Consider the following 24,592-nt stretch of genomic DNA (forward strand, 5'->3'; position numbering starts at 1 on the left):
CAAGCTGTGTGTTTGTCCCAGAGTCCTCACAGGTGACAAATTAGCTTCAGAAACCCAAGACAGGTGTTTGAACACTGAAACATGGACTCTTGACTGCACAATAGTAAGCTGTTATAGTAAGTGTTTCCTTCACCACTTAATGTGAACATTGTGTTGTGTGTCTGTGAGAGTTTTGTACCCTTGTAAACCAAAATTTTTGAAAATTTTATTTTTGTGCATCTACAGATGAGAATTTTGTTTGTAAAGATTTTTTACACAAGTTACAAGTTGATTTTGTTAAGGTCTGTTTACAGATACAAAGCAAACAACTATGTTTAAATCTCTGCACTCAGGTTCCCTGGCTGTGTGTGACTCTCAACCTACGAGTACGAATTTTGACCTGATTTTTCTTCCTTTCAGCTGATTGGTCAATGTCATGTCAATCACAAATGTAACAATCCAATCAGAGAGCAGATGGGTTCAGCTGTTGGGGGGTGCTTTATGTAGCTTCAGGTCCTTGAAGGGAATAAAATTGCCCTTTTAAATGCCAGCCGAGCGTTTTCCTTCATGACCACGAAGGAAAACAGTCTGTGGTGGTAGTAGCTGCTATCGGATATTTACATAGAGATCCTCTATGTAAATATCCTCTACTGTATTACCCTTCAAGGACCTGCAGTTCAAAAAAGCGACCCTCCGACAGCCAATCCCATCTATTCTTAAACTAGAAAGTGCATTTTCTGAAGAAACTGCAGTGTGAATGCTTGAATCTGAATGTATGCACTGAAATGAATTAATTACTGAATTTTGAGTTAAAAATATTGAATGAGATTAAAAAAACAAAAAAAACAAAAAACGAATTTAACCTGAAAACAAAGGTGCTGAACTGCTAAAAGCTGAAGGTTACACAGAAGAAGAAGTTGGAAAAAAACTGAAAATGTTTTAAATGTAAATTAGAAAACCCTAAGAAATGAGAAAAGAACATTTAGAGTCAGAAAACATCTGAATGAATATTAAAAGGTCATATTCTTTGAATCACTGAATGACTCAAATGTTATCCCTCCACTTTGATCCACACAGTTTAAAAAGTTTAAATGCCTGAGCTTTGAAAGACACGGTGTTGGAAAGAGAACAACGATGGTGACGTTTTGAGGGTAAAATGATGGCTTTAACACTGTGGACACAGCAGCAGTTGAAAGAGAAGTGTTTAAGATGAATCTTGGCAGAGTGGCAGGCAGAGCTCGTTAAGCAGGCAGGTGTGAGCCTGGTTGCTATAGTGACCGCACCCAATGGCTCCATACACACGACACAGACATGCACCTCACTTTTGCTGCTTAAAATGAACAGAAAAGTCAGGCCGAAACAAATCGTTCCCATATGAAAAGTACAAGTCGTATTGACGAAATTCTTTCACCGTGAGCGACAGCAGCTTCTAGTCTACTGAATTCTCAGTTTTCATGCCTGTGGAGTTTATTATATGGACGTGGTGACAGTGTAAAGACACCATGCTCTTCTGATTTTCAAACGAACCTTCTGAGCCATTTTAACATTAGAGTCTATGGAAGAGTTGGAGGGAGGAGGCTGTGCATTGGTGACATTTATGAAAGAACCATAACACCTAGTACAATAGTAAACACATTGGATGAAAGAGGACAGCCATGGCTACGTTTTGAGGGTAAAATCATACCTGTAGAGCAAACGCTGCGGACACAGCAGCAGTTTTAAAAAAGATTTTAAGATTAATTTTTTTGCTCCTCTCACTCTAGCAGTTGAGCTGTCTCACTCTAGCCCCAACATTCCGTCCCATACACACCCATTATAAACTCTGAAACGGGTGAAAAAACATCATGAAACTTAAACTGGAACTGAAGAAAAAGTATAATAGATATTGAAAAGATAAATACAAGTTGAATAGTTGAATGTCTTGTCTTCGTTTTAAAGTTTGAATGGTGGCTCTATGTCAATGTATGTGGAAGTAGTAAGAGTTTAAAAATGAGTAAGTTGAATGAGGATTTGAAGGGTCTCCCCATTGGAATACATTATAAATTTTTGTTGAATAAAGTTGAATAAAATTAAAAATATAAATGTTAAAAATATGAAAAATAGAAGCAGTGTTGTCCAAAAGAATAGGAATCTAACGGTGTTTGAATGGTTTTTCTAAGTTGAACGGTTTTGAAGTTATAGGATTACAAAAAACGTACGGAATACAGAATAAAATATAATAACTAGAAAGTGCATTTTCTGAAGAAACTGCAGTGTGAATGCTTGAATCTGAATGTATGCACTGAAATGAATTAATTGCTGAATTTTGAGTTAAAAATATTGAATGAGATTAAAAAAAAACAAAAAAAACCCGAATTTAACCTGAAAACAAAGGTGCTGAACTGCTAAAAGCTGAAGGTTACACAGAAGAAGGAGTTGGAAAAAAACTGAAAATGTTTTAAATGTAAATTAGAAAACCCTAAGAAATGAGAAAAGAACATTTAGAGTCAGAAAACATCTGAATGAATATTAAAAGGTCATATTCTTTGAATCACTGAATGACTCAAATGTGATCCCTCCACTTTGATCCACACAGTTTAAAAAGTTTAAATGCCTGAGCTTTGAAAGACACGGTGTTGGAAAGAGAACAATAATGGCGACAATTTGAGGGTAAAATGATGGCTGTAACACTGTGGACACAGCAGCAGTTGAAAGAGAAGTGCTTAAGATGAATCTTGGCACAGTGGCAGGCAGAGCTCGTTAAGCAGGCAGGTGTGAGCCTGGTTGCTATAGTGACCGCACCCAATGGCTCCATACACACGTACACAGACATGCGCCTCACTTTTGCTGCTTAAAATGAACAGAAAAGTCAGGCCGAAACAAATCGTTCCCAAATGAAAAGTAAAAGTCGTATTGACAAAATTCTTTCACCGTGAGCGACAGCAGCTTCTAGTCTACTGAATTCTCAGTTTTCATGCCTGTGGAGTTTATTATATGGACGTGGTGACAGTGGAAAGACACCATGCTCTTCTGATTTTCAAACCAACCTTCTGAGCCATTTTAACATTAGAGTCTATGGAAGAGTTGGAGGGAGGAGGCTGTGCATTGGTGACATTTATGAAAGAACCATAACACCTAGTACAATAGTAAACACATTGGATGAAAGAGGACAGCCATGGCTACGTTTTGAGGGTAAAATCATACCTGTAGAGCAAACGCTGTGGACACAGCAGCAGTTTTAAAAAAGATTTTAAGATTAATTTTTTTGCTCCTCTCACTCTAGCAGTTGAGCTGTCTCACTCTAGCCCCAACATTCCGTCCCATACACACCCATTATAAACTCTGAAACGGGTGAAAAAACATCATGAAACTTAAACTGGAACTGAAGAAAAAGTATAATAGATATTGAAAAGATAAATACAAGTTGAATAGTTGAATGTCTTGTCTTCGTTTTAAAGTTTGAATGGTGGCTCTATGTCAATGTATGTGGAAGTAGTAAGAGTTTAAAAATGAGTAAGTTGAATGAGGATTTGAAGGGTCTCCCCATTGAAATACATTATAAATTTTTGTTGAATAAAGTTGAATAAAATTAAAAATATAAATGTTAAAAATATGAAAAATAGAAGCAGTGTTGTCCAAAAGAATAGGAATCTAACGGTGTTTGAATGGTTTTTCTAAGTTGAACGGTTTTGAAGTTATAGGATTACAAAAAACGTACGGAATACAGAATAAAATATAATAACTAGAAAGTGCATTTTCTGAAGAAACTGCAGTGTGAATGCTTGAATCTGAATGTATGCACTGAAATGAATTAATTGCTGAATTTTGAGTTAAAAATATTGAATGAAATTTAAAAAAAAAACAAAAAAAAACAACCAAATTTAACCTGAAAACAAAGGTGCTGAACTGCTAAAAGCTGAAGGTTACACAGAAGCAGAAGTTGGAAAAAAGCTGAAAATGTTTTAAATGTAAATTAGAAAACCCTAAGAAATGAGAAAAGAACATTTAGAGTCAGAAAACATCTGAATGAATATTAAAAGGTCATATTCTTTGAATCACTGAATGACTCAAATGTGATCCCTCCACTTGGACCCACACAGTTTAAAAAGTTTACATCTCTGAGCTTTGAAAGACAAGATGTTGGAAAAAGAACAACGATGGCGACGTTTTGAGGGTAAAATGATGGCTTTAACACTGTGGACACAGCAGCAGTTGAAAGAGAAGTGTTTGAGATCAATCTTGGCAGAGAGAGAGAGAGAGCTCGTTAAGCAGGCAGGTGTGAGCCTGGTTGCTATAGTGACCGCACCCAATGGCTCCATACACACGCACACAGACATGCACCTCACTTTTGCTGCTTAAAATGAACAGAAAAGTCAGGCCGAAACAAATCGTTCCCAAATGAAAAGTATAGGTCGTATTGACGAAATTCTTTCACCGTGAGCGACAGCAATGTCTAGTCTACCTAATTCTCAGTTTTCATGCCTGTGGAGCTTATTATATGGACGTGGTGACAGTGTAAAAACACCATGCTCTTCTGATTTTCAAACGAACCTTCTGAGCCGTTTTAACATTAGAGTCTATGGAAGAGTTGGAGGGAGGAGGCTGTGCATTGGTGACATTTACGAAAGAACCATAACACCTAGTACAATACTAAACACATTGGATGAAAGAGGACAGCGATGGCTACGTTTTGAGGGTAAAATCATACCTGTAGAGCAAACGCTGCAGACACAGCAGCAGTTTTAAAAAAGATTTTAAGATTAATTTTTTTGCTCCTCTCACTCTAGCAGTTGAGCTGTCTCACTCTAGCCCCAACATTCCGTCCCATACACACCCATTATAAACTCTGAAACGGGTGAAAAAACATCATGAAACTTAAACTGGAACTGAAGAAAAAGTATAATAGATATTGAAAAGATAAATACAAGTTGAATAGTTGAATGTCTTGTCTTCGTTTTAAAGTTTGAATGGTGGCTCTATGTCAATGTATGTGGAAGTAGATACAGTTTAAAGAGGAGGAAGTTGAATGAGAATTTGAAGGGTCTCCCCATTGAAATACATGGGAAATTTTTGTTGAAAAAAGTTGAATAAAATTAAAAATATAAATGTTAAAAATGAGAAAAATAGAAGCAGTCATGTCCAAAAGAATAGGAATCTAATGGTGTTTGAATGGTTTTTCTAAGTTGAACGGTTTTGAAGGAGATAGATTACAAAAAACGTACGGAATCCATAATAATAAAATATAACTAGAAAGTGCATTTTCTGAAGAAACTGCAGTGTGAATGCTTGAATCTGAATGTATGCATTGAAATGAAATAATTACTGAATTTAAGTTAAAAATTTTGAATGAGATTAAAAAAAAAACCCGAATTTAACCTGAAAACAAAGGTGCTGAACTGCTAAAAGCTGAAGGTTACACAGAAGAAGAAGTTGGAAAAAAGCTGAAAATGTTTTAATTGTAAATTAGAAAAACCTAAGAAATGAGAAAAGAACATTTAGAGTCAGAAAACATCTGAATGAATATTAAAAGGTCATATTCTTTGAATCACTGAATGACTCAAATGTGATCCCTCCACTTTGATCCACACAGTTTAAAAAGTTTAAATGCCTGAGCTTTGAAAGACAAGATGTTGGAAAGAGAACAACGATGGCGACGTTTTGAGGGTAAAATGATGGCTTTAACACTGTGGACACAGCAGCAGTTGAAAGAGAAGTGTTTAAGTTGAATCTTGGCAGAGTGGCAGGCAGAGCTCGTTAAGCAGGCAGGTGTGAGCCTGGTTGCTATAGTGACCGCACCCAATGGCTCCATACACACGCACACAGACATGCACCTCACTTTTGCTGCTTAAAATGAACAGAAAAGTCAGGCCGAAACAAATCGTTCCCAAATGAAAAGTACATGTCGTACTGACAAAATTCTTTCACCGTGAGCGACAGCCATGTCTAGTCTACCTAATTCTCAGTTTTCATGCCTGTGGAGCTTATTATATGGACGTGGTGACAGTGTAAAGACACCATGCTCTTCTGATTTTCAAACGAACCTTCTGAGCCATTTTAACATTAGAGTCTATGGAAGAGTTGGAGGGAGGAGGCTGTGCATTGGTGACATTTATGAAAGAACCATAACACCTAGGATAATAGTAAACACATTGGATGAAAGAGGACAGCCATGGCTACGTTTTGAGGGTAAAATCATACCTGTAGAGCAAACGCTGCGGACACAGCAGCAGTTTTAAAAAAGATTTTAAGATTATTTTTTTTGCTCCTCTCACTCTAGCAGTTGAGCTGCCTCACTCTAGCCCCAACATTCCGTCCCATACACACCCATTATAAACTCTGAAACGGGTGAAAAAACATCATGAAACTTAAACTGGAACTGAAGAAAAAGTATAATAGATATTGAAAAGATAAATACAAGTTGAATAGTTGAATGTCTTGTCTTCGTTTCAAAGTTTGAATGGTGGCTCTATGTCAATGTATGTGGAAGTAGATACAGTTTAAAGAGGAGGAATTTGAATGAGAATTTGAAGGGTCTCTCCATTGAAATACATTATAAATTTTTGTTAAATAAAGTTGAATAAAATTAAAAATATAAATGTTAGAAATGAGAAAAATAGAAGCAGTCATGTCCAAAAGAATAGGAATCTAACGGTGTTTGAATGGTTTTTCTAAGTTGAACGGTTTTGAAGGAGATAGATTACAAAAAACGTACGGAATACAGAATAATAAATAAAATAGAATAAAGACTAGAAAGTGCATTTTCTGAAGAAACTGCAGTGTGAATGCTTGAATCTGAATGTATGCACTGAAATGAATTAATTGCTGAATTTTGAGTTAAAAATATTGAATGAGATTAAAAAAAAAACAAAAAAAAAAACGAATTTAACCTGAAAACAAAGGTGCTGAACTGCTAAAAGCTGAAGGTTACACAGAAGAAGAAGTTGGAAAAAAGCTGAAAATGTTTTAATTGTAAATTAGAAAAACCTAAGAAATGAGAAAAGAACATTTAGAGTCAGAAAACATCTGAAAGAATATTAAAAGGTCATATTCTTTGAATCACTGAATGACTAAAATGTGATCCCTCCACTTGGACCCACACAGTTTAAAAAGTTTACATCTCTGAGCTTTGAAAGACAAGATGTTGGAAAAAGAACAACGATGGCGACGTTTTGAGGGTAAAATGATGGCTTTAACACTGTGGACACAGCAGCAGTTGAAAGAGAAGTGCTTAAGATGAATCTTGGCAGAGTGGCAGAGAGAGCTCGTTAAGCAGGCAGGTGTGAGCCTGGTTGCTATAGTGACCGCACCCAAGGGCTCCATACACACGGACACAGACATGCGCCTCACTTTTGCTGCTTAAAATGAACAGAAAAGTCAGGCCGAAACAAATCGTTCCCAAATGAAAAGTAAAAGTCGTACTGACAAAATTCTTTCACCGTGAGCGACAGCCATGTCTAGTCTACCAAATTCTCAGTTTTCATGCCTGTGGAGTTTATTATATGGACGTGGTGACAGTGTAAAGACACCATGCTCTTCTGATTTTCAAACGAACCTTCTGAGCCATTTTAACATTAGAGTCTATGGAAGAGTTGGAGGGAGGAGGCTGTGCATTGGTGACATTTATGAAAGAACCATAACACCTAGTACAATAGTAAACACATTGGATGAAAGAGGACAGCGATGGCTACGTTTTGAGGGTAAAATCATACCTGTAGAGCAAACGCTGCGGACACAGCAGCAGTTTTAAAAAAGATTTTATGATTAATTTTTTTGCTCCTCTCACTCTAGCAGTTGAGCTGTCTCACTCTAGCCCCAACATTCCGTCCCATAGACACCCATTATAAACTCTGAAACGGGTGAAAAAACATCATGAAACTTAAACTGGAACTGAAGAAAAAGTATAATAGATATTGAAAAGATAAATACAAGTTGAATAGTTGAATGTCTTGTCTTCGTTTTAAAGTTTGAATGGTGGCTCTATGTCAATGTATGTGGAAGTAGATACAGTTTAAAGAGGAGTAATTTGAATGAGAATTTGAAGGGTCTCTCCATTGAAATACATTATAAATTTTTGTTAAATAAAGTTGAATAAAATTAAAAATATAAATGTTAAAAATGAGAAAAATAGAAGCAGTCATGTCCAAAAGAATAGGAATCTAACGGTGTTTGAATGGTTTTTCTAAGTTGAACGGTTTTGAAGGAGTTAGATGCCAAAAAACGTACGGAATATGGAATAATAGATAATAAGAAAGATTCGAATAACAATACTGTGAATGCTTTTCAAGCATTCACACTAATTAGAAGAACAATACTGTGAATGCTTTTCAAGCATTCACACTAATAAAATAGAATAAAGATTAGAAGAACAATACTGTGAATGCTTTTCAAGCATTCACACTAATAACTAGAAAAATTTGCATTTCCTGCGAAAATGCTGTGTGGATGCCTTAACGCTGAAGATGTCTGCTGAAAAAAGCTGAAAAAGTTGAAAAAAAAAAAAAAACATTGCCCTGAGCAGGATTCGAACCTGGCCCTTCTGGTCTAAAGGCAGCAATTCACCTCACTGCACCAAACTCATTCACACAAAGAAGAGGTGGAGAGAGTGACAATTGTGGTGAAATTAGCAGAAGCTGCTTAGAATTGTGCTGATAAGAGGTGAAAAAGCTAAACATTTGGCAGAAAAGAGGTGAATCAGAAGAATTTCTGCTGAAAAGAGGCAAAGAAACAAAAAGATGAGCTGAAAAGAGGTGTAGAAGCAGAAGTACTTGCTGAAGATGGCTGTATGTGTAATGACACACTGGAGAGCAGTGACACACAAGAAAGCAGAGCGCATGCAAGCAGGGAACATGTGTAGCAACTGTCACAGGTAGGATTCAAACCTCTGCCACCGGTTCTCACGGCAGATGCACTACCCTCTGAGCCAAATGAGTTCTGGTCACAAGCAAAGATATGATGAGAGGGACAATGTGCACTGTGGAGCAGAAGCTCAAATTAGCAGAAAAGAGGTGAAGAGGAAGAACTTTGTTGTGAAATGAGGTAAAGAAACTGAAATTTGTGCTTAAAACAAGTGAAAAAGCTGAACTCTGAAATCCTGCTAAAACAGCAGAAGAGGCTGACATTTTTCAGCTACTCATTGAGCCAAACTGGTTCTCACGTAACTGAAAAAAGGTGGAAAAGCTTACAATTCTAATGAAAACAGCAGAAGAGGCTGATATTTGTGCTGATAAGAGGTGAAAATGCTGAACCAATCAGAGGTACTGCTTCTGTCTGCTTCATCAGGCTGTGTACTTGTATGTATTTCTGCCATAGACTGTTAACAAGAATGTGAGGTCCATATTAGAAAAGCTGCTAAAATCATAAAACTTTGCAGAATTGTAATAAATTATCAATATGAATTACCGGTCTGTGATAGTGTATAAATTTGTACTCAAAAACTAGGTGGGATAGAAGCATAATTCTTGCACTGGGTGAATCAGCGGACTTTGGTGTACTTTGACTACGATTTACATAGCTCTTTGTATCTCCGTCGCGGAGACATGACGAGAGAAGAAATGGCTTAATTTTCGGAGTTTGAAAAATGAGAGGAGGACAGATTTCCACCCCTCAAACATGTTTTTGCAGAAACACTGTAATTTCGCTTAAATAGTATGAAATAGCAGTAATACTATGATTTGGCAGAAATACTACTTTTTAGCACAAATACTATTGTACAGAATGGTGTACGTCAGTTTAATGCTGGGTGGTGCTGCAATAGTAACTATCCTCGGTCAGAAGGAGAGGCTGACATCCAGGGATTAGATTACCACAGGTGGAGTTTATTGGCGGTCAGATGGATGGTACAGGGAGGCATGGCATACAGTAGGAGGATGTGGAGAGGTGATATGGTGTGGTTTCTATGATTAAGAACACTGGCAACAAATTCCTCCACTACAAATCAGTCTGATACCACTTCTTACAGGGTTCACGTTTACTAAGGCACTACCCAAAAGGCGCCACAAGAGGGCACTCCAACACAAGAGATGACCTATTTACACTGTAAACACCCCCTACTTAGCCACTACATACTACAGTGATATTACAGTATACAAATTCACACAAATACTATGATTTGGCAGAAATACTATGACTTAGTAGTAATACTATAACATAACAGTTCAATGTTCTTGCACAAATACCACAATATGGCAGAAATACTATGTTTTAGCATAAATACTGTGATTTGGTATAAATACTACGATTTGGCACACATACTATATTCCGCAGATACACTATAACATAACAGATATTCTACGACTTAGTAGTAATACTATAACATAACAGAATTATTAATTGGGCACAAATACCACAATTTGGCAAAAATACTATGATTGGGTACAAATACTATGATTTGGCAATAATACTGCATTTTAACACAACTACTGAGATTTGATTGAAATACTATGATTTAGAAGAAATACTATTACTCCATACAAATACGATGCTTTGGGACAAATACTATGTTTGGGTTCCAATACTATGATGTGCAACAAATACTATGATTTGGCACAAGTACTATGATTTAGTACAAATACTATGATTTGGCAGAAATACTATGCCTTAGTAGTAATACTATAACATAAGAGATATACTATGGTTTTGCAGACAAACCAAGTTTTCTGCACAAATACCATGATTTGGAACAAATGCTATGATTTAGCAGAAATACTAAGATTGGGTACAAATACTATGATTTGGCAATAATACTGCGTTTTAACAACAACTACTGAGATTTGATTGAAATACTATGACTCCATACAAATACGATGCTTTGGCACAAATACTATGATTTGGCAGAAATACTATGACTTAGTAGTAATACTATAACATAACAGATTTCCTAAAAAAAACTATGAAATTGCAGTAATTCTATGACTTGGCAGAGATACTACGTTTTAGTACAAATACTATAACAACGCAGAAATACTATGACTTAGTAGTAATACTATAACATAACAGTTCAATGTTCTTGCACAAATGCCACAATATGGCAGAAATACTATGTTTTAGCACAAATACTGTGATTTGGTACAAATACTACGATTTGGCACAAATACTATATTCCGCAGATACACTATAACATAACAGATATTCTACAACTTAGTAGTAATACTATAACATAACAGAATTATTAATTGGGCACAAATACCACAATTTGGCAAAAATACTATGATTTGGCACAAATACAATGACATGGCAAAAATACTATGATTGGGTACAAATACTATGATTTGGCAATAATACTGCATTTTAACACAACTACTGAGATTTGATTGAAATACTATGATTTTGAAGAAATACTATTACTCCATACAAATACGATGCTTTGGGACAAATACTATGTTTTGGTTCCAATACTATGATGTGCAACAAATACTATGATTTGGCACAAGTACTATGATTTAGTACAAATACTATGATTTGGCAGAAATACTATGCCTTAGTAGTAATACTATAACATAAGGGATATACTATGGTTTTGCAGACATACTATGTTTTTGCACAAATACCATGATTTGGCACAAATGCTATGATTTAGCAGAAATACTATGAATGGGTACAAATACTATGATTTTGCAATAATACTGCGTTTTAACAACAACTACTGAGATTTGATTGAAATACTATGATTTAGAAGAAATACTATGACTCCATACAAATACGATGCTTTGGCACAAATACTATGATTTGGCACAAGTACTATCATTTAGTACAAATAATGTGATTGGGCAGAAGTACTATGTTTCAGTACAAATACTATGATTTGGCAGGAATACTCTGATTTAGCAGAAATACTATGTTTTAACATAAATACTATCTTTTGGCAGAAATTCCTGCTAAAAAGGACTATTTCTGCTTTTTAGCAGAAATACTGTAATTTGGCATAAATACTATAATTTGGTATAAATACTGTGATTTGGCACATATAATATATTCAGCACATATACTATAACATAACAGAAATATTATGATTTGGCCCCAAAACCATGATTTTGCACAAATACCATGATTTGGCAAATATACTATGATTTTTCAAAAAATACTATGATTTAGCAGAAGTACTAAGATGTAGTAGAAGTACTTTGCTTTAGCAGAAATACTATGATTGAGGAGTAATACCTAAACATAGGAGAAATATTGATACACAGACACACATACACAAACAGTAAAGGGAACAGGAGCTGTTGAGAGTCTGGGCTTGGTATATGTAGGTCAGTTAAATTAGCTGCACCTGCTGTAGTCAGCCCTTACACACGCAGACACAGAGAGAGGTGTGAGTTTTCTTCAGTGTATTTCTGACATTCAGGATTCCCCTCGAACAAATGGCCATAATTTCCTAACCGTAGAGGCTAGAACGGTCATTCAGACATTGTTTTGTTCAGAAGAGATGGGGGAATCTTCAGGTCTTCATAATTCAGAGATAAAATATAAATTATTAAAGATATATGACTTGTAATACACTGTAACTGAGTAGAGGCGAAGCAAAAACTGCCTTGACTTGCTCTCAAACAACCTTTGGTAACTCTAAATCTATATGGAGCATCAAAATCATTCTTTCACCATAAGAAACAGCAGGCTTTGGTGAACAGTCATGGAAATTTTCAGGGCTCTGTGGAAATCCATCAAAAAGATATGATGAGAGAAAAAAGTGACTCATTTCCAGAATTTGAAATCTGATGAAATCTGAGCGAGGGACAAATTTCCTACCCTCAAACAAGTCTAACTCATCTCAGAACGGTAATAGGTGAGAAAATAATTCTTGAATTGTGAGCATCAGGAGTGTCTGAAGATATACCGGGACAAGCCTCATGTCTTAACTTCGCTTCGTTAAGGAGATATGACTATTTGAAAATGCCTCTCATTAGAGAAATCCAGCGGTGATTTTGAACAAACTCTCCATTGAGTTTATATGGAGAGTTTTCTCACTTTGTGTTACTCTGAGGAGATTTGCAAAATAACTATGAGTCCCACAACAATGATAGGGACATTTTCTGAAAGCCAGCAAAAATACCTACGTTTTGGTGTATAATCTGTGGGGCTTGAGTGGAAATTGAGCGAGTAGCAAGAAGTTGTTTGGACATGAAGAGAAAATTCAAACAGTTTCACTGTCCCCTCTGAGTTAATTGCATAGCAACCATAGCAACGCATGTATTTTCTGAAAAATCACAATTTTGCAACTGAAGACTTAAAGAGAGATAAGATGAAAACAGTAGAAGATCTGAAAAAGCCGAATCATACAGGAATAGCCCAATCATTTGAGAACGTTTTAAAGTTTGAATGGAGTTTCTAGGTGAAAGTATGAGGCAGTAGTTAAGTTTCAAAGACAAGAAAGTTTTAGCAGAATTGTGGAAGTTTCCCATTCATTTCAATGGGACAAATTAAAGGAAAAAAGTGTAATATTTTAAAAAGTATAATAGTAATAAACACCAAAAGTCATAGCCGGCATAAGCAGAAAGAGCAGAACAGTTTAGAGTTTGAACGGTGAAAATAGCACAAAAATTGTGGAAGTAGATCCACGGCGAAAAGTGTACGGAAACACCCGGAATAATAAAGAATAAAGAGAAACAGGAACTCAATAGTGTGGATGCCTATTAAGGCATCCACACAATAATAACTAGAAAGTGCATTTTCTGAAGAAACTGCAGTGTGAATGCTTGAATCTGAATGTATGCATTGAAATGAAATAATTACTGAATTTAAGTTAAAAATTTTGAATGAGATTAAAAAAAAAACCCGAATTTAACCTGAAAACAAAGGTGCTGAACTGCTAAAAGCTGAAGGTTACACAGAAGAAGAAGTTGGAAAAAAGCTGAAAATGTTTTAATTGTAAATTAGAAAAACCTAAGAAATGAGAAAAGAACATTTAGAGTCAGAAAACATCTGAATGAATATCAAAAGGTCATATTCTTTGAATCACTGAATGACTAAAATGTGATCCCTCCACTTTGATCCACACAGTTTAAAAAGTTTAAATGCCTGAGCTTTGAAAGACAAGATGTTGGAAAAAGAACAACGATGGCGACGTTTTGAGGGTAAAATGATGGCTGTGACACTGTGGACACAGCAGCAGTTGAAAGAGAAGTGCTTAAGATGAATCTTGGTACAGTGGCAGGCAGAGCTCGTTAAGCAGGCAGGTGTGAGCCTGGTTGCTATAGTGACCGCACCCAATGGCTCCATACACACGCACACAGACATGCACCTCACTTTTGCTGCTTAAAATGAACAGAAAAGTCAGGCCGAAACAAATCGTTCCCAAATGAAAAGTACATGTCGTACTGACAAAATTCTTTCACCGTGAGCGACAGCCATGTCTAGTCTACCTAATTCTCAGTTTTCATGCCTGTGGAGCTTATTATATGGACGTGGTGACAGTGTAAAGACACCATGCTCTTCTGATTTTCAAACGAACCTTCTGAGCCATTTTAACATTAGAGTCTATGGAAGAGTTGGAGGGAGGAGGCTGTGCATTGGTGACATTTATGAAAGAACCATAACACCTAGGACAATAGTAAACACATTGGATGAAAGAGGACAGCCATGGCTACGTTTTGAGGGTAAAATCATACCTGTAGAGCAAACGCTGCGGACACAGCAGCAGTTTTAAAAAAGATTTTAAGATTATTTTTTTTGCTCCTCTCACTCTAGCAGTTGAGCTGCCTCACTCTAGCCCCAACATTCCGTCCCATACACACCCATTATAAACTCTGAAACGGGTGAAAAAACATCATGAAACTTAAACTGGAACTGAAGAAAAAGTATAATAGATATTGAAAAGATAAATACAAGTTGAATAGTTGAATGTCTTGTCTTCGTTTTAAAGTTTGAATGGTGGCTCTATGTCAATGTATGTGGAAGTAGATACAGTTTAAAGAGGAGGAATTTGAATGAGAATTTGAAGGGTCTCTCCATTGAAATACATTATAAATTTTTGTTAAATAAAGTTGAATAAAATTAAAAATATAAATGTTAGAAATGAGAAAAATAGAAGCAGTCATGTCCAAAAGAATAGGAATCTAACGGTGTTTGAATGGTTTTTCTAAGTTGAACGGTTTTGAAGGAGATAGATTACAAAAAACGTACGGAATACAGAATAATAAATAAAATAGAATAAAGACTAGAAAGTGCATTTTCTGAAGAAACTGCAGTGTGAATGCTTGAATCTGAATGTATGCACTGAAATGAATTAATTACTGAATTTAAGTTAAAAATCTTGAATGAGATAAAAAAAAACAACCCGAATTTAACCTGAAAACAAAAGTGCTGAACTGCTAAAAGCTGAAGGTTACACAGAAGAAGAAGTTGGAAAAAAACTGAAAATGTTTTAATTGTAAATTAGAAAACCCTAAGAAATGAGAAAAGAACATTTAGAGTCAGAAAACATCTGAAAGAATATTAAAAGGTCATATTCTTTGAATCACTGAATGACTAAAATGTGATCCCTCCACTTGGACCCACACAGTTTAAAAAGTTTACATCTCTGAGCTTTGAAAGACAAGATGTTGGAAAAAGAACAACGATGGCGACGTTTTGAGGGTAAAATGATGGCTGTAACACTGTGGACACAGCAGCAGTTGAAAGAGAAGTGCTTAAGATGAATCTTGGCACAGTGGCAGGCAGAGCTCGTTAAGCAGGCAGGTGTGAGCCTGGTTGCTATAGTGACTGCACCCAATGGCTCCATACACACGCACAGACATGCACCTCACTTTTGCTGCTTAAAATGAACAGAAAAGTCAGGCCGAAACAAATCGTTCCCAAATTAAAAGTACAAGTCGTATTGACAAAATTCTTTCACCGTGAGCGACAGCCATGTCTAGTCTACCTAATTCTCAGTTTTCATGCCTGTGGAGTTTATTATATGGACGTGGTGACAGTGGAAAGACACCATGCTCTTCTGATTTTCAAACGAACCTTCTGAGCCATTTTAACATTAGAGTCTATGGAAGAGTTGGAGGGAGGAGGCTGTGCATTGGTGACATTTATGAAAGAACCATAACACCTAGGACAATAGTAAACACATTGGATGAAAGAGGACAGCCATGGCTACGTTTTGAGGGTAAAATCATACCTGTAGAGCAAACGCTGCGGACACAGCAGCAGTTTTAAAAAAGATTTTAAGATTAATTTTTTTGCTCCTCTCACTCTAGCAGTTGAGCTGCCTCACTCTAGCCCCAACATTCCGTCCCATACACACCCATTATAAACTCTGAAACGGGTGAAAAAACATCATGAAACTTAAACTGGAACTGAAGAAAAAGTATAATAGATATTGAAAAGATAAATACAAGTTGAATAGTTGAATGTCTTGTCTTCGTTTTAAAGTTTGAATGGTGGCTCTATGTCAATGTATGTGGAAGTAGTAAGAGTTTAAAAATGAGTAAGTTGAATGAGGATTTGAAGGGTCTCCCCATTGAAATACATTATAAATTTTTGTTGAATAAAGTTGAATAAAATTAAAAATATAAATGTTAAAAATATGAAAAATAGAAGCAGTGTTGTCCAAAAGAATAGGAATCTAACGGTGTTTGAATGGTTTTTCTAAGTTGAACGGTTTTGAAGGAGTAGGCTTTGAAAAAACGTACGGAAAAATAAAATATAATAATAATAATAATAATAATAAAGATTCGAATAACAATACTGTGAATGCTTTTCAAGCATTCACACTAATTAGAAGAACAATACTGTGAATGCTTTTCAAGCATTCACACTAACTAGAAAGTGCATTTTCTGAAGAAACTGCAGTGTGAATGCTTGAATCTGAATGTATGCACTGAAATGAATTAATTGCTGAATTTTGAGTTAAAAATATTGAATGAGATTTAAAAAAAAACAAAAAAAAAAAAACGAATTTAACCTGAAAACAAAGGTGCTGAACTGCTAAAAGCTGAAGGTTACACAGAAGAAGGAGTTGGAAAAAAACTGAAAATGTTTTAAATGTAAATTAGAAAACCCTAAGAAATGAGAAAAGAACATTTAGAGTCAGAAAACATCTGAATGAATATTAAAAGGTCATATTCTTTGAATCACTGAATGACTCAAATGTGATCCCTCCACTTTGATCCACACAGTTTAAAAAGTTTAAATGCCTGAGCTTTGAAAGATACGGTGTTGGAAAGAGAACAATAATGGCGACAATTTGAGGGTAAAATGATGGCTGTAACACTGTGGACACAGCAGCAGTTGAAAGAGAAGTGCTTAAGATGAATCTTGGCACAGTGGCAGGCAGAGCTCGTTAAGCAGGCAGGTGTGAGCCTGGTTGCTATAGTGACCGCACCCAATGGCTCCATACACACGTACACAGACATGCGCCTCACTTTTGCTGCTTAAAATGAACAGAAAAGTCAGGCCGAAACAAATCGTTCCCAAATGAAAAGTAAAAGTCGTATTGACAAAATTCTTTCACCGTGAGCGACAGCAGCTTCTAGTCTACTGAATTCTCAGTTTTCATGCCTGTGGAGTTTATTATATGGACGTGGTGACAGTGGAAAGACACCATGCTCTTCTGATTTTCAAACGAACCTTCTGAGCCAATTTAACATTAGAGTCTATGGAAGAGTTGGAGGGAGGAGGCTGTGCATTGGTGACATTTATGAAAGAACCATAACACCTAGGACAATAGTAAACACATTGGATGAAAGAGGACAGCCATGGCTACGTTTTGAGGGTAAAATCATACCTGTAGAGCAAACGCTGTGGACACAGTAGCAGTTTTAAAAAATATTTTAAGATTAATTTTTTTGCTCCTCTCACTCTAGCAGTTGAGCTGCCTCACTCTAGCCCCAACATTCCGTCCCATACACACCCATTATAAACTCTGAAACGGGTGAAAAAACATCATGAAACTTAAACTGGAACTGAAGAAAAAGTATAATAGATATTGAAAAGATAAATACAAGTTGAATAGTTGAATGTCTTGTCTTCGTTTTAAAGTTTGAATGGTGGCTCTATGTCAATGTATGTGGAAGTAGTAAGAGTTTAAAAATGAGTAAGTTGAATGAGGATTTGAAGGGTCTCCCCATTGAAATACATTATAAATTTTTGTTGAATAAAGTTGAATAAAATTAAAAATATAAATGTTAAAAATATGAAAAATAGAAGCAGTGTTGTCCAAAAGAATAGGAATCTAACGGTGTTTGAATGGTTTTTCTAAGTTGAACGGTTTTGAAGTTATAGGATTACAAAAAACGTACGGAATACAGAATAAAATATAATAATAATAATAACTAGAAAGTGCATTTTCTGAAGAAACTGCAGTGTGAATGCTTGAATCTGAATGTATGCACTGAAATGAATTAATTGCTGAATTTTGAGTTAAAAATATTGAATGAGATTAAAAAAAAACAAAAAAAAAAACGAATTTAACCTGAAAACAAAGGTGCTGAACTGCTAAAAGCTGAAGGTTACACAGAAGAAGGAGTTGGAAAAAAACTGAAAATGTTTTAAATGTAAATTAGAAAACCCTAAGAAATGAGAAAAGAACATTTAGAGTCAGAAAACATCTGAATGAATATTAAAAGGTCATATTCTTTGAATCACTGAATGACTCAAATGTGATCCCTCCACTTTGATCCACACAGTTTAAAAAGTTTAAATGCCTGAGCTTTGAAAGATACGGTGTTGGAAAGAGAACAATAATGGCGACAATTTGAGGGTAAAATGATGGCTGTAACACTGTGGACACAGCAGCAGTTGAAAGAGAAGTGCTTAAGATGAATCTTGGCACAGTGGCAGGCAGAGCTCGTTAAGCAGGCAGGTGTGAGCCTGGTTGCTATAGTGACCGCACCCAATGGCTCCATACACACGTACACAGACATGCACCTCACTTTTGCTGCTTAAAATGAACAGAAAAGTCAGGCCGAAACAAATCGTTCCCAAATGAAAAGTAAAAGTCGTATTGACAAAATTCTTTCACCGTGAGCGACAGCCATGTCTAGTCTACCTAATTCTCAGTTTTCATGCCTGTGGAGCTTATTATATGGACGTGGTGACAGTGTAAAGACACCATGCTCTTCTGATTTTCAAACGAACCTTCTGAGCCATTTTAACATTAGAGTCTATGGAAGAGTTGGAGGGAGGAGGCTGTGCATTGGTGACATTTATGAAAGAACCATAACACCTAGGACAATAGTAAACACATTGGATGAAAGAGGACAGCCATGGCTACGTTTTGAGGGTAAAATCATACCTGTAGAGCAAACGCTGCGGACACAGCAGCAGTTTTAAAAAAGATTTTAAGATTAATTTTTTTGCTCCTCTCACTCTAGCAGTTGAGCTGCCTCACTCTAGCCCCAACATTCCGTCCCATACACACCCATTATAAACTCTGAAACGGGTGAAAAAACATCATGAAACTTAAACTGGAACTGAAGAAAAAGTATAATAGATATTGAAAAGATAAATACAAGTTGAATAGTTGAATGTCTTGTCTTCGTTTTAAAGTTTGAATGGTGGCTCTATGTCAATGTATGTGGAAGTAGTAAGAGTTTAAAAATGAGTAAGTTGAATGAGGATTTGAAGGGTCTCCCCATTGAAATACATTATAAATTTTTGTTGAATAAAGTTGAATAAAATTAAAAATATAAATGTTAAAAATATGAAAAATAGAAGCAGTGTTGTCCAAAATAATAGGAATCTAACGGTGTTTGAATGGTTTTTCTAAGTTGAACGGTTTTGAAGGAGTAGGCTTACAAAAAACGTACGGAAAAATAAAATATAACTAGAAAGTGCATTTTCTGAAGAAACTGCAGTGTGAATGCTTGAATCTGAATGTATGCACTGAAATGAATTAATTACTGAATTTAAGTTAAAAATCTTGAATGAGATTAAAAAAAAACCCGAATTTAACCTGAAAACAAAAGTGCTGAACTGCTAAAAGCTGAAGGTTACACAGAAGAAGAAGTTGGAAAAAAGCTGAAAATGTTTTAATTGTAAATTAGAAAAACCTAAGAAATGAGAAAAGAACATTTAGAGTCAGAAAACATCTGAAAGAATATTAAAAGGTCATATTCTTTGAATCACTGAATGACTAAAATGTGATCCCTCCACTTGGACCCACACAGTTTAAAAAGTTTACATCTCTGAGCTTTGAAAGACAAGATGTTGGAAAAAGAACAACGATGGCGACGTTTTGAGGGTAAAATGATGGCTTTAACACTGTGGACACAGCAGCAGTTGAAAGAGAAGTGTTTAAGATGAATCTTGGCAGAGTGGCAGGCAGAGCTCGTTAAGCAGGCAGGTGTGAGCCTGGTTGCTATAGTGACCGCACCCAATGGCTCCATACACACGCACACAGACATGCGCCTCACTTTTGCTGCTTAAAATGAACAGAAAAGTCAGGCCGAAACAAATCGTTCCCAAATGAAAAGTAAAAGTCGTATTGACAAAATTCTTTCACCGTGAGCGACAGCAGCTTCTAGTCTACCGAATTCTCAGTTTTCATGCCTGTGGAGTTTATTATATGGACGTGGTGACAGTGTAAAGACACCATGCTCTTCTGATTTTCAAACGAACCTTCTGAGCCATTTTAACATTAGAGTCTATGGAAGAGTTGGAGGGAGGAGGCTGTGCATTGGTGACATTTATGAAAGAACCATAACACCTAGTACAATAGTAAACACATTGGATGAAAGAGGACAGCCATGGCTACGTTTTGAGGGTAAAATCATACCTGTAGAGCAAACGCTGTGGACACAGCAGCAGTTTTAAAAAAGATTTTAAGATTAATTTTTTTGCTCCTCTCACTCTAGCAGTTGAGCTGTCTCACTCTAGCCCCAACATTCCGTCCCATACACACCCATTATAAACTCTGAAACGGGTGAAAAAACATCATGAAACTTAAACTGGAACTGAAGAAAAAGTATAATAGATATTGAAAAGATAAATACAAGTTGAATAGTTGAATGTCTTGTCTTCGTTTTAAAGTTTGAATGGTGGCTCTATGTCAATGTATGTGGAAGTAGTAAGAGTTTAAAAATGAGTAAGTTGAATGAGGATTTGAAGGGTCTCCCCATTGAAATACATTATAAATTTTTGTTGAATAAAGTTGAATAAAATTAAAAATATAAATGTTAAAAATATGAAAAATAGAAGCAGTGTTGTCCAAAAGAATAGGAATCTAACGGTGTTTGAATGGTTTTTCTAAGTTGAACGGTTTTGAAGTTATAGGATTACAAAAAACGTACGGAATACAGAATAAAATATAATAATAATAATAATAAAGATTCGAATAACAATACTGTGAATGCTTTTCAAGCATTCACACTAATAATAATAATAACTAGAAAGTGCATTTTCTGAAGAAACTGCAGTGTGAATGCTTGAATCTGAATGTATGCACTGAAATGAATTAATTGCTGAATTTTGAGTTAAAAATATTGAATGAGATAAAAAACAAAACAAAAAAAAACCCCCGAATTTAACCTGAAAACAAAGGTGCTGAACTGCTAAAAGCTGAAGGTTACACAGAAGAAGAAGTTGGAAAAAAACTGAAAATGTTTTAAATGTAAATTAGAAAACCCTAAGAAATGAGAAAAGAACATTTAGAGTCAGAAAACATCTGAATGAATATTAAAAGGTCATATTCTTTGAATCACTGAATGACTAAAATGTGATCCCTCCACTTTGATCCACACAGTTTAAAAAGTTTAAATGCCTGAGCTTTGAAAGATACGGTGTTGGAAAGAGAACAATAATGGCGACAATTTGAGGGTAAAATGATGGCTGTAACACTGTGGACACAGCAGCAGTTGAAAGAGAAGTGCTTAAGATGAATCTTGGTACAGTGGCAGGCAGAGCTCGTTAAGCAGGCAGGTGTGAGCCTGGTTGCTATAGTGACCGCACCCAATGGCTCCATACACACGCACACAGACATGCGCCTCACTTTTGCTGCTTAAAATGAACAGAAAAGTCAGGCCGAAACAAATCGCTCCCAAATGAAAAGTAAAAGTCGTATTGACAAAATTCTTTCACCGTGAGCGACAGCAATGTCTAGTCTACCTAATTCTCAGTTTTCATGCCTGTGGAGCTTATTATATGGACGTGGTGACAGTGGAAAGACACCATGCTCTTCTGATTTTCAAACGAACCTTCTGAGCCATTTTAACATTAGAGTCTATGGAAGAGTTGGAGGGAGGAGGCTGTGCATTGGTGACATTTATGAAAGAACCATAACACCTAGTACAATAGTAAACACATTGGATGAAAGAGGACAGCGATGGCTACGTTTTGAGGGTAAAATCATACCTGTAGAGCAAACGCTGCGGACACAGCAGCAGTTTTAAAAAAGATTTTAAGATTAATTTTTTTGCTCCTCTCACTCTAGCAGTTGAGCTGCCTCACTCTAGCCCCAACATTCCGTCCCATACACACCCATTATAAACTCTGAAACGGGTGAAAAAACATCATGAAACTTAAACTGGAACTGAAGAAAAAGTATAATAGATATTGAAAAGATAAATACAAGTTGAATAGTTGAATGTCTTGTCTTCGTTTTAAAGTTTGAATGGTGGCTCTATGTCAATGTATGTGGAAGTAGTAAGAGTTTAAAAATGAGTAAGTTGAATGAGGATTTGAAGGGTCTCCCCATTGAAATACATTATAAATTTTTGTTGAATAAAGTTGAATAAAATTAAAAATATAAATGTTAAAAATATGAAAAATAGAAGCAGTGTTGTCCAAAATAATAGGAATCTAACGGTGTTTGAATGGTTTTTCTAAGTTGAACGGTTTTGAAGGAGTAGGCTTACAAAAAACGTACGGAAAAATAAAATATAATAATAATAATAATAAAGATTCGAATAACAATACTGTGAATGCTTTTCAAGCATTCACACTAATAAAGATTCGAATAACAATACTGTGAATGCTTTTCAAGCATTCACACTAACTAGAAAGTGCATTTTCTGAAGAAACTGCAGTGTGAATGCTTGAATCTGAATGTATGCACTGAAATGAATTAATTGCTGAATTTTGAGTTAAAACTTTTTTAATGAGATAAAAAAAAAAAAAACCAAATTTAACCTGAAAACAAAAGTGCTGAACTGCTAAAAGCTGAAGGTTACACAGAAGAAGAAGTTGGAAAAAAGCTGAAAATGTTTTAATTGTAAATTAGAAAAACCTAAGAAATGAGAAAAGAAAATTTAGAGTCAGAAAACATCTGAATGAATATTAAAAGGTCATATTCTTTGAATCACTGAATGAAGAAAATGTGATCCCTCCACTTTGATCCACACAGTTTAAAAAGTTTAAATGCCTGAGCTTTGAAAGACAAGATGTTGGAAAGAGAACAATAATGGCGACAATTTGAGGGTAAAATGATGGCTGTAACACTGTGGACACAGCAGCAGTTGAAAGAGAAGTGTTTAAGATGAATCTTGGTACAGTGGCAGAGAGAGCTCGTTAAGCAGGCAGGTGTGAGCCTGGTTGCTATAGTGACCGCACCCAATGGCTCCATACACACGTACACAGACATGCGCCTCACTTTTGCTGCTTAAAATGAACAGAAAAGTCAGGCCGAAACAAATCGTTCCCAAATGAAAAGTAAAAGTCGTATTGACAAAATTCTTTCACCGTGAGCGACAGCAGCTTCTAGTCTACTGAATTCTCAGTTTTCATGCCTGTGGAGTTTATTATATGGACGTGGTGACAGTGGAAAGACACCATGCTCTTCTGATTTTCAAACGAACCTTCTGAGCCATTTTAACATTAGAGTCTATGGAAGAGTTGGAGGGAGGAGGCTGTGCATTGGTGACATTTATGAAAGAACCATAACACCTAGTACAATAGTAAACACATTGGATGAAAGAGGACAGCCATGGCTACGTTTTGAGGGTAAAATCATACCTGTAGAGCAAACGCTGCGGACACAGCAGCAGTTTTAAAAAAGATTTTAAGATTAATTTTTTTGCTCCTCTCACTCTAGCAGTTGAGCTGCCTCACTCTAGCCCCAACATTCCGTCCCATACACACCCATTATAAACTCTGAAACGGGTGAAAAAACATCATGAAACTTAAACTGGAACTGAAGAAAAAGTATAATAGATATTGAAAAGATAAATGCAAGTTGAATAGTTGAATGTCTTGTCTTCGTTTTAAAGTTTGAATGGTGGCTCTATGTCAATGTATGTGGAAGTAGTAAGAGTTTAAAAATGAGTAAGTTGAATGAGGATTTGAAGGGTCTCCCCATTGAAATACATTATAAATTTTTGTTGAATAAAGTTGAATAAAATTAAAAATATAAATGTTAAAAATATGAAAAATGGAAGCAGTGTTGTCCAAAAGAATAGGAATCTAACGGTGTTGGAATGGTTTTTCTAAGTTGAACGGTTTTGAAGGAGTAGGATTACAAAAAACGTACGGAATACAGAATAAAATATAATAATAATAATAAAGATTACAACAACAATACTGTGAATGCTTTTCAAGCATTCACACTAATAAATAAAATAGAATAAAGATTAGAAGAACAATACTGTGAATGCTTTTCAAGCATTCACACTAATAATAAAGATTAGAATAACAATACTGTGAATGCTTTTCAAGCATTCACACTAATTAGATCTGCCTCGCCCAGGATCTAACACTGAACCTTGGTGAGTCCTAC

General features: G+C 35.8%; 1 pseudogene; it reads right to left on the minus strand.

Moving 5' to 3' along the window:
* Positions 1–149, minus strand: part of LOC113010084 (uncharacterized) — a 46,324-nt pseudogene extending 46,175 nt beyond the window's left edge.
* Between the last annotated feature and the right edge of the window lie 24,443 nt (positions 150–24,592).

This window comes from Astatotilapia calliptera, chromosome 3 (genome assembly GCF_964374335.1).
Source record: "Astatotilapia calliptera chromosome 3, fAstCal68.1, whole genome shotgun sequence".
In the NCBI taxonomy this organism is placed as follows: Eukaryota; Metazoa; Chordata; class Actinopteri; order Cichliformes; family Cichlidae; genus Astatotilapia; species Astatotilapia calliptera.